This window comes from Thunnus maccoyii, chromosome 3 (genome assembly GCF_910596095.1).
Source record: "Thunnus maccoyii chromosome 3, fThuMac1.1, whole genome shotgun sequence".
NCBI classification, from domain to species: domain Eukaryota; kingdom Metazoa; phylum Chordata; class Actinopteri; order Scombriformes; family Scombridae; genus Thunnus; species Thunnus maccoyii.
In genome coordinates, this window is record NC_056535.1 from 10,299,957 (window position 1) to 10,309,073 (window position 9,117).

General features: G+C 38.7%; 1 long non-coding RNA gene across 1 annotated transcript; it reads left to right on the forward strand.

The window, feature by feature from the left end:
* The first annotated feature begins 214 nt into the window (after positions 1 to 214).
* Positions 215 to 9,117, forward strand: LOC121890890. Its single transcript, XR_006093963.1, has 3 exons — positions 215 to 342; positions 6,592 to 7,096; positions 8,526 to 9,117. It is a non-coding gene; the product is annotated as an uncharacterized LOC121890890 (long non-coding RNA).

Consider the following 9,117-nt stretch of genomic DNA (forward strand, 5'->3'; position numbering starts at 1 on the left):
ACTGGAATAACCACTGTGCGGAAGCCAGTCCTGGATGAAACTATATCAAAGTTTAGGCTAACGTTAGCACTCCGTAGTGCTCTTCATTGGATTTGGTTAGTGCTACAGCAACCCTAGCCGAACTCATCAATCAGAATTGCATTATATTTGTAATTATATATGTTTTTCTATAGTAAGCATACAAATGTTAGATATTTTTATTTATAATACTGTACAACTAGGACTAACTGTAGGGTTAGTTCTGCGATACCACCCTACTCTTTTATTTCCATGAGTTCTGTTTTAAAACTCATCAGCTGGAAACATTAGGTCTGCTGGAAACAGATTCAACCAACTCACAAAGTAAGCATTAATTATCAAGCATTAGCTGATAAAAATCTGCCACAGTTGTCAGTTCAGCTGACAAAATTCACAGCTAAATATAAGCTAACAACTAAAAATGAGAATCTGCTTTCGTCAACTTCTGTCTAGAGTAGGCTACCTAATAAGAGCTGGTCAGAGGGCATACGCCAGGAGACGCAGAGAGACAGTAGAGGAAGATGAGAGCAGAGTTGAATGCTGCAGTTTTGATGAGACCGAGATGGAAAATGAATGATAACTTTCATCCCCTAAGTGGCTATAATAATATTTTTCTATAAGAGAGGCGTTGTTCATAGTGATAAACCTGCAGACAATTATCACCCGACTCTGCAGCTCCACTCCACTTTATGGAGCTTTATAGCAAGTTTCACCACATTGTTTACTCTCACTGCTCTCATAGAGTTGTTTTCAGTCATAGCAGGCAGCTGTTTTTAGCAAAAAAAATGCTAAAAACCTGTGCAAATAGACAGTTAGCGGCTAGCTGGTGAACATAGTGGAGCATTTAGCAGCTGAAGAGATATTCCCCTCCAAAAAACAGAGCTAAAACAGAGTAAATATTGGACTTTTGCCAGGTGGCCAGACACTATGAACTTCAAATGAATGATAATATTGCTTCATAACTTCTAGATTATTATCTGATTATTATCATATCAACTTAGAAGGTGATGATATGTCAATGTTGTGTTCACAACTTGTTTCCGCTGCCCCCAAGTGGTCAAAAAATCTGTTATAGCAGCTTTAATGTAAATTAACTGAAACCAACACTGACCTCAGTGCAAGGTTGGCAACAAGATAAGGACCAGAGCAGTCTAGGCATCAACAATGCAGTGAGTATGAGTGATGCTGTAGGAGACAAGTGGAGCAACTGTTGCTGTGGCCCATTAGTAGCTGCTTTAGCTTAGTGGTAATGAAATCTCCTAGACGTAACAACAAATAATTTTACCAGTTTTACCTGTGCTGTACTTGTATCTGCCACCGTTATCATTGTAAACTGTATATTTGAAGTGCTACAATGGACAGTTAGCTTAGGTCAATTAGCAACTCAGTGTTTCTGCTGAGCAGCCTCAGTAGGACAAGTGGAAGAGCATTTTGATAAAGGCTTTTGAAGGACAGCAGGGTAATAATTTTTCACTTCCCAAATTTATTTTATCTTGTTAAAAGATGGCTTCTGTTAACAGCTCCCTTCTTCCAACTTATGGCTTTATGGAAGTCTCATAGTCTGAAATACCTTAGTTTTAAGGGGTTTTCACATTAAATATAGTGTAAATTAGTTCATGTCAGCAACGCCCCTCATGAAATCCATGTTACAAATTCACCGCTCATGTATTGCCAACAGCCCAGTCTGGTTGTTTCTTTCTCTGAGCTAGACATTGTGAAAGCCCAGCTGTGCAGAGACCTAATTTGTTATTCCACACTGATTAGAGGTCAGCCTATGTTTGACCACCATTAGCTGATTGTAGTTTGTCTTTATAGCCTGGTCTAAACTTTGCTCATCATACCGTAGTGACATTTTAAGATGAGGTTTGAAAATGGTTACTCTAAATGTCAAAAACAGAGCCCTTCTCCTCCCACACAGGCAATAACAATGCAGCTTTCTGCCTCTCTGAACTCGGTAGAATCACATGGTGCTTCTCACTTTTAGCATTGTGTTTTGTGTCAAAGTTTGCATTCCTGTAATATTAAAACATTCTTGTACAACTATTTTCCAGCCCAGACCTGAGAGGATATGATTAACAATGAGGTGCCACAAGAAAGGGATGTGAAGAATTTTCCTACTAGTTTGGCTTGTTATGTATGAAACTGTCACTCCTCCATGCCTCCAAAACACCAGCTGCTTGATTGTCAGGCTTTTATTATGTATATTTCTACTTTTTTAAACCTCACGTTTTTGTTTGACGTTTGACAAGGACGTTTTATTTATTTCTTGCTCAAAAGCAGAGGCCAGCTGTTCTTATCACAGTTATATCATAGGTGATAAACCTATGATATAACCGTAAGAGTCAAAAGGTAAATCACACTATTTCAGAATGTCTGGATTTGATTATACTCTTAGAAGATCATCGACCCCTCTCACTCAGCTTCAACTACAAAAACAAAAGATATTTTATGACAATACTGTGACTCAGGTTAAATTACCATCATAACATTTGACCCGAGGTGTGACATAGAATTAGTCCACGGGTAAATCAAATGAGGTGAGAAGTCCAAGCTAATGTGTGATGATGTGACTTCAGCCATGGGACGCCAACGCTTAGACTAGATTGAAACTGACCCTCAGGGTGACCCAAGTGGGAGTAAATGTGAAAAACATGACAGCAAGAGCGGAGTAGAGCAAGTGTGAGCAAAGTTGATCGCTTTGGTTTACCTCGTGCATATTCAGGCTTGTGTGGTAAGCATGAGACTATTGTCTACAGAGCCTGGACATTTTTCTTAAATTGCATGGGCAGCTGAGCTACACAGATCATTGTGGAATATCAAAAATTACCCAGATGTTTCTGTGATAGCATTTACATGGACATTATTTTTAATTCTACTGTAATAACATGTCTGTTGACAGGAAAGAGCATTGTAAAAATGTTAAATGCAAAGGCTTCACAGTGTTAGTCTGCAATCTGTACATATGACTGTTATTTTAGATTATCAATAACTTCTTATATTTCTCTCCTACAAGCTTTTGACCGAGCAATCCTGTCTACCTTACCCAATTTCCTTCATAGACTTGTGCCCTCACTTTTGTATCTGACTGAGGAATAACTATTTCCTGGGGATGTAATCTAAAGGAATCCTAGCCATCTGACATGGGATATTTCCTGTACCTCTGAAACCATCCATTCCTAAACAGAAATGTACACAGAAGAGCTGCAGTATGGTTTCAATGGCCAAAGTCCAGTACACATTCCTCTTATCACAACAGTATTTTCAGCAGAAATCATCAATTAAAACTGCATGAAGAGGATACAAACAAGAAGAACCTTGGTATAACATAGAGGTAGATAACAGTAAGTGAATTTAGCTACTAATTATATGTTTTCAGTGTTGGACTTTCCAACAAGCACATAAATGCAGCATAAAAAGCTATAGATCCAGGTCACCAAGAATCGCATCAAGCCATCATTTGGCCGGGGGTGATCTGTCCATTAACTATATTTATGCTGTTATGCAAAGTTCCCTTGGTTGAACCCCAGCTACTCTTAACATTTACCATACAGTGAGAAATTAGTCATGTCACTAATCTTCAAATGTAACACTTTAGTTTTAACAGTTTTTACTGACAATATACCAAAATGACATGCCTGCTGCATCTTATGTCTTTGAAAATAAGTTGCAAAATAGAGTTTAAAAAAGCATCTGAAAGCCTAAGCAGGCTTTTCTAATATTATATTATTTCTAATAAATCACTTTTAAAAATTGCAAGCAGCTGAGTATGTTGACACCTTTAGTTTATTTTGAACTATAACCACTATAACACAAACAAAATATAGACTTTCATACAGCAGCTTAAGTCCTCGGAAACCATACAAGTCATACATCTGTAGGTGCAATATACATTGTTTCATATTAGAAGTAAACCCATAGAATAAGATGACACAGTTTGCTACTTGACAGTTTTGCAGCTAGTGACCAGTTTAAATGCCCAAAAGTGAGTAGTGACATAATTAACATGAATGCAGGCATTGCAGTAGTTATCTTTGAACATCAGTCGCTATGGCTGGTGTAATTTAATTTTAAGATTTTTTTTTGTTTGTGCAGCTACAAGGCTAATCAAGCATGGATATACTGGTTGCACAAAGAATATGCTGTGCATTACTATCTGGAAAGCCATCAGGAAAGCCTGAAATAATTATAGAGGTGACTCACATGAGCATCTGCCTATGGAGTCAATAAGATGAGGCCAGACAAAGCTATCATCAAATTGCTCACTTCTTATTTCCCTTTATGTGTAAACAAAAGTTGACATTTGAAAGGCTGCGTTGCTGGATTGTTGTATACACCAAATGCGTTCTGCATTTTGTTGGGTTTCATGATTATAGTATAGTATACACCGTATTGTATTGTATAGCTTTAGAGCAAGGTTCCTGTGGTTTATTCATATCATGAGAAACAGCCCATCTGTTCCTAGGTTTTTGAACTGGAAGCAACTCATAGAATGCAACAATTTTCACTGAGATTCTCTCATTTTTCATCAAAATAATTTGAACAATGAAATAACTACTTTAAAAATGTACACATAGTGGCTTTAACTGTCTTTTAGCTGTGTAACTCCTCATTTTAAACTCTGGTTTGTGATTAGAATAGGGGATGACTTCAAAGACTCTAAGTCATTCTTAAATTTGAATTCACTTCTGAGCAGTATAATACAACCCTGAGACTGATTCTCGTGCGTGCAAACATATTTTGGACTCTCTACAGCACATACTGTATGCTGCTCCAAAGCCATCTCAGTCATTACTTGGTGCTATTCACCCTGCTGTGTTAAAACTATAATACGATTATTGATTCATAAAAACAGATTTGGTGAGAAATAATTTCTTAATTAAGTGATAATCCTTAATGGCATCTGAAAGATCATATTAAAACAGATAATGAACTCTAACTAGTGACACAGACCGTCTGTTTGGCTTCTCTGACCAGTGATGGAAACAATTCAATACTATACAATACTATATGATGTAATATTTAAATTGTTGGAGTTGCACAGCATGAGTAACCTCAATATTAGTTTAAGGACAGTATGTATCTCAATTATATCACAGACCACCTGATGATAAGAGATTTCTGTCTGGAGCAGAAGATAGTCAAGTCTTATTAAACTATACAGGGAATGTGATTGTGATTTAAACCATCTTTGTATTATTGCAGGCCTTCCCTATGGTAAAGATTTCCCCCTCACATCCAGCTGGGGTCCTGGTGCACACTGCTGTGCGCCTGTCAGCTATAGTGAGCTTGCTGGCTCCTCTTGGTCCCAGATGACCCATTTACACAGTGGCCCTACCAGCAGGACCCGGGTCAGCCTATTCTACAAGCCCTGACAGCCAAAAAATAGAGTCCTTGACCCAGAACACTAAACTATATCCAATATGACAAAGGGGCAGATGAAGCAGGAGAAACAGATCTTACAGTGCAGTCACGTGTGGGTTGAAGATGTAAAGATATCAACTCTGCTACTAAAATTGTGGTGCAGTGCATACAGTTTTAAGCTCATGTGTTTTTTAACAATAAGATCACATTGCGAAAAATATTAATATTGCCACCTCCTTTCACATTTGAGGATGTTAATTAATGTGCAAAGAGACAATATCACCTCCACATGCATGGGAAATTTCATATATTCTCCCACGAAAACCAACACGTGGTGAAAAAGCACATGTGCTTTGGATTAACATGTGGGTTCTCATATGTGAGTAAGCCTATACTGTCCTTACTCTTTTTAAACATGTTAGCTTAGTGCTGCATGAAACAGATGGGGAAAGAAGACCCGAGGATCATGCCTGTCGTATTCAATCAGGAATTTTAAATAAATGTGTGTTTTCAATGACGGAAAACTGATAATCTTACTCCTCCCTATACATCCCCTCATTCCCCTCTTTTGTTCTGCTCTCAGTTCGTCACTCCAGCTGTGCTGTGTCCATACAGAAAGTCAGGTGGTTAAGGGGTGTCACGATATCTTTTTTTTTTTCACTCCCTCCTGCAGCTGAGAGTGATTAGGTCATCATGCTGTACTTTTGCTAAGTGTTGGATACCAAGTGAGCTGAAGGGGGAACATGGGGACTGGGTAAGACTGCAAACTGTTGACATCAGGACTCTTAGTAACAAGATCACTACTACACAATATCTTTATCACTGAGGCAGCCTGGGAGAGCTTAGCTATACACTGTTATGCCACAGCTAGCTCTGCCCCCGACAGTGTCAGTGACACCCTCTAACCCCACCAGGCCCTGCCTTTCACTCAACATAATCATGTTATGAAGACATACATGTCCTTCTACAAGGCTTTGGTGAAGGGGGAATGACTCACTGAGCCTTCTTCTACTGTAAACAAAGTAGTTCCTGGAAGCACTGAAGGATTTTTGGAACTCTGAGAGCCACGGAGTTAATGTGTGGCATACATCTGGTCACACTGCTATCTTGGCTGTGCCACACTACATCTTTGATGACTTCTTCATTCTCTCTTCAATCTGGAGTCTGATTAATTTGGTCTCTGGCATTAAGTCTATTGTTGCCTTTCCACAGAGAGCCAGAGGATCTGGAAACATTCCGATTTTGGAGGGACCTGCTGACAGCTGCTGTACTGCTTGGGCAGAGTCCAGGCCCCTATCTTGTGGTCTGTGAAAGCTCCTCCAAAGCCCTAATTGCACTTCAGATGTTGAGCGTTGTTTTCACTCAGCTCTCAACCAACGTAAACTTGCCCAGCACCATCCTAAAAGCCCATTTAGAATCACCTCCCTCACTGGTAAAGCTCTCAGCGCCTGCTGTCTGCTTTGCCAATTAAAAGAGTCAGGGCATGTGACATAGCTTGATGTTTGAACATGTGTGCCCATCTGTATGTGTTTGTGTGCGGTTGTGTGTGTATGCCTGCAGGTCTAGAGGAGCCATGTGTCTCTGTGTCTCTGGATGTTTACCCAATTACTGCGGGAAGTCCAATGGGTCCCATGCTGAAAGATGTCTGCAGCCACAGAAATCATACTTTGTCTCCAAGGGAAACATTTGCTTCAGGACTCAGTTGTTACAATGACAAGTATTATGCACACACACACACACACACACACTAGCTAAATTGTCTTGCAGCAGATAGGAGAACTTCCTAACAGCCTAACAGAACTGACTGAGAATTATGTTGCAAAATAATCCTGAACCAGGCAGGATATTAAAATGCAAACAGCTCAGCTGTGCAGCTAGAAGGAAACTGAGAAAGTTATTTTGATGATATACAATTTGGGTTGCTTTTCCATAAAACTGTAAAATTATATTATGTAAGGCTTAGCAAAACACTATGACATAATTTGATTACAGTTTACCTATTGGTTTTTTTGTGTGTGTGTATAATACTGCCACCAGGGAATATATGCCCTGTTGTCTGTTGTCTGTGATTAAAATACAACTTCTTGTTTCAATTACGGGTGACTTTTATTTTCCACTTCAAAGCATTTAATTCTCATCTGTTAGTACGAAATAAAATAAGGGTCATTAATATGTTTATGTGAATTATATGAGTAATATAAGCTTGTGAAATGGTTTGTGAATGTGTAATGAGGTTTTGCAGCTGTAGAAATATTTTGTGCATGTGTGAAGAAGTTTTGTGCACACAGATATGATTTGCACATGTGTACAAGGTTTTTGTAGCTGTAGAAATATTTTGTGTATGTGTAATTAAAATTTATGAAGGAGTATTTTCAACAGTGAGGTTTCACAAAGTCTGAGAGATAGACATACACATTTCCTACCTGTGTATGCACTGAAGTTATAAACTAATGTATGTCAAATGTGGAGTTAATCTGTCCAATCAGAGGGTAGATGGTGCCGTTGCGTTGATCCCCCTACAGATCCTGAATTTTAAGATGGACCAGGTGGATTTAATGGCATTTGAGGATGTGTTGTGTATTTAGTTTGCAGTTAGTTCACTGTTATTGTAAGGCAATGCTGTTGTCCAAATACATATTTTCAAGTTCAGGAAGGCTGATTTGTACCCAGAATAGAACAGTAATGTAGCTTTAGGATGTTAGCAAATGTCCGCTAGTGTTACCAAAGTAGCATTATCAACGCTGGCAAGGAACTTTTCAAGCTGAAGGCAAACCAATCGCTCGGCTGTATTACATACTGTTGCTCTGCTTTAGCATGTTTGATTTAATCATGTAAGTATTGCTAGGCTAACCATTAAACATGCTTCTGAGAAAAATTTCCCTGACTAAGCTATTGTATCCCCAGATGGATCAGCAGTTGACGTTATTGTATGACTATAATGCTTTATTTCTAAGATCTTTCTAATAAGAGTAATATCCAGTCTTCCATTGTGCCAATAAATAAAGTAATTCACTTTGTGTGCAGTTGCTAAATACAACCGTGAGAAGCGGCACTATATTAACGGACAAACTGTATCTGCAGCTTTGTGTGACCTGATAATAACACCCATTTGCTAGTAGACATGAGTTGTCATTCTCATATTTCAGATGCTGAAGGACGCCAAGATTACAGCTCCATCCCAAAAGTTCAGAGGGCCATGGTAATAAAATGAGTGTTATCAGGGCCGAGGATGCAACAACTTTGATCCAGAAGACCAGATGATCCACATCAGCTTAGTTTGCAGTCTGCTGTCGACTACCTCAAAGCCATCAGCAGGAGGCATGACATTGCATGAAAATATATCACTGACACCACTGCTTTGCAAGAGGTGATTGTTACACCTAAGTCATACATACAAAATATGAATATTGTTCATCCAGTTAATCTACTTGGCATGAGTGTCAGTGCTGATTTCTGAAAACAGAAAAGTATTTCAAAACAATACAGGCCACATCTGTGTATTATTAATGTTCCCAAACAGTAACTTTTCTTTTTTTTCTCTTGGCATGTAAAGATTCAATATGTGGATCCTTTGAGATTTTTAATTGTATTTTTTCCAGATGCAATAGAGATAGAGGCTAGCCCCTGTATCAGATGAAGACCACCTGTGAAGTATCCACAGTCACCACATCAAACTACATATCTGCCATATTAAATTGCCATCTATATAGCTGTTCATTTATATTTGTGACTTGTAAT